Raw genomic sequence first — 3,216 nt, forward strand, 5'->3', positions numbered from 1 at the left:
ATGACCAGAGTTTTGAGGAGCAGAAGCACACTTCTTCACTACTGAGTAGACCCGACTTTTTCTGACACTATCCAGGATGGCATATGAACATCATCACATCCCCAGCTAAACAGACTTTTCTCATTACTTAGAAATCTTTTAACTTCTACATATATATATATATATGAAATACATATAAATATGCATATCATTGTGTTTATGTACCACTGATGAGAAGAGTAGGTCTCAAATAATAAGTATAATAAGTATATCTCATCTTGAACATTTCTTCAATCCTCATTGCTTCCTGTGCTACTCATAAACCCTAAATGGAACCCTAAATCCACTGTTTTCCAAATAAGCTGTTCACATTGTTTATATTCCAGTCAGTCGATTCATATCCAAACGTACTTATAATGGGTAATTTCTTTCAGAATTTCCTAATGCTTCCCAGAGTTAATGAAGCAAAATTCAGACATCTCATTAACAACCATGTTGCTAGTGTCACCGGACCCTGTCACAAAGTTCCTCTTTCAGTGACAGACCCACAAAGTCTTTAATGTCAATCCTCTGTCAGAACAATCTAAATTTAATCCCATACCTTTTCGAATTTCTTATCAGTCTAGATTCACATCTTCAGAAAGAACTTCTGAGAGGGTCGAATTTAGATTGAGTTTCCCTCTAGCTCTCTAATACATTCATTTCAATTGTCTATCATTAATCTTCACCTTGCAATTATATATTCACTGTGGGTCTATACTTTACTATATATCTCCCACACTATAGAATTGGAATACTACAAAAGCAGATGTCTTGGCTCTAACAACAAGTGTCTGCCTTCCAGTGGCAACTGTGGGCAAAACACATTATTAGATTGTCAAGATATATTTAGAATGTAAAAGCAAATAAAATATCAAAATTGAATATGGTGATCAAGATTCTAAACCTTAATATTATACATAATATTATATCTTGTCTCTGTCCTTCCTAGAGTTTTTAAAAATTGTTTATAATGTAATTCCTGTTTATTTAGGTAATATTATATCTTTCTGGGATCTTTAATGGAGTTGAAAACTAAAAAGTTATAATATCAGTAAACTTGATATCTGTTTTTACTATGTTAATAATAATTTTAGAGACATTAAAACTCTAATTAACCCAATTAAAAAATGGGGTACTGAACTGAACAGAGAATTCTCAACTGAAGAAGTTCAAATGCCCAAAAGGTCATGCTCAACCTCCTTAGTGATCAGGGAAATGCAAATCAAAACAACTTTAAGATACCATCTTACACCTGTCAGAATGGCTAAAATCAAAACCACCAATGATAGCCTTTGCTGGAGAGCATATTGAGTAAGGCGAACACTCATTCATTGCTGGTGGGAATGCAAACTTGTGCAACCACTTTGGAAAGCAGTGTGGCAGTTTCTCAGGAAATTCGGGACCAACCTACCCCAGGATCCAGCAATACCACTCCTGGGAATATACCCAAGAGATGCCCTATCATACAACAAAAGTATATGCTCAACTATGTTCATAACAGCATTGTTTGTAATAGCCAGAACCTGGAAACAACCTAGATGCCCCTCAATGGAAGAATGGATAAAAAAAATGTGTGGAATATATATGCATTAGAAAACTACTCAGTGGTAAAAAACAATGACATCTTGAATTTTGCATGCAAACGAATGGAAATAGAAAACACTATCCTGAGTGAGGTAACCCAGACCCAAAAAGATGAATATGGTATGTACTCATTCATTAGTAGATTCTAGCCATAAATAAAGGACATTGAGCCTATAATTCATTATCCTAGAGAAGCTAAATAGGAAGGTGAACCCAAAGAAAAACATGTAGTTTTCCTCCTGGATATTGGAAGTAGACAAGATTGCCAGGCAAAAATTGAGAGCTTGGGGGCAGGGGTGGGGTGGGGGTAAGGAGAAATGGGGAGAGCTTGGGGGAAAGGGACAGTTGGGATGGAGGAAGCGTGGATATGTGTGCCATAGTACCTTTTAATTTGTGGCTTAATTACATTGCCATTTTGGGAATTTATAGTTTCTTTTGAAATATGTTTCTGTCATTTCTAGTGCCTTTTTCTGCTTTTGAGGCTTGAAATGTAATGACATATGTACACTTAATTTTATAATGTCCCATATTTCTTCTGGCTTTTTCCTGTCTTTCTTACCTCTGTGCTTCATCTTTTATATTTTCTGAAATAACAATATATCAGTTTACAAATACTATCTTTTGTTGTAGATAATTTTAAAATCAATTTGACTATAATTCTAGCACTAGAGAGAGAAGTTGAGGCAGAATTGTTCCAAGTTTGAAGCCTTTCTAGGCTATTCAGTATTTTGTATTAAAAAATCAATTTAAATGTTTCAATTTAAATTATTCTAATGATTATTTATTATTGTGTATTTAATTGTAGACTTTGAATCTGTGTTTTTAGAAAACTCAGTTTATGTTACTCCAGACCCCATTTCCACCATGGTCAATAACCAGCTGATTTATTCCTGTGTCTCACTGAAAAGTAGTAAAATTCAGAGAGAACATTGTGGAGGACTTGGGTGGCCTCGTGTCTTTAGGAAGGTTTACTGTGTGCTATGCTATGGAACCCATAGGAGAAGAGCAGAATACATTGGTGTGCTGAACTGTATTTCTTTCAGGCCCAGTTTGTCTGTTACATCTAGTGTTAGATCCGTTCTTTGTGCTAATTTTTGATTGCACCATTCATTTCCACAGGACTAATAAACTCCCAAATACTACCTTCAGCATTTAATTGGCTTCTACTTTCTTTTTAGCTTTTTATATTCTCTCTGTGTAGACTTGAACAAAAGCTCCAAGGGAGAAGCTGTCCATCATCAACCCACCTTCCTTTGCCTCCTTTCCTTCCCACCATTTAAGTTTTACATACATCATAGTAATTCTTTTCGTATAATAGCACCATATTTTCTTTACAAGAAAATATTTTCTGGTATGGTATGTGTGTGTGCGTGCGTGCGTGTGTCTGTATGTCTGTGTGTGTTTCTGTGTATGTGTGTCTCTGCGTGGGTATTTGTGTGTGTGTCTATGTATGTGTGTGTGTGTGTTTCTGCGTGTCTGTGGGTGTGGGTATAGGTGTGCTTGTGTGTCTGTATGTGTGTGCTCACTGCTGGCTTCTCAAACTGTAGCCAGCAAGTTATTCTCGTGTGTAGGCTTCCCCCAGGATGTGAACTCACTCATCTCCAGTCAGTT

Source organism: Chionomys nivalis, chromosome 26 (genome assembly GCF_950005125.1).
Source record: "Chionomys nivalis chromosome 26, mChiNiv1.1, whole genome shotgun sequence".
Lineage (NCBI taxonomy): Eukaryota > Metazoa > Chordata > Mammalia > Rodentia > Cricetidae > Chionomys > Chionomys nivalis.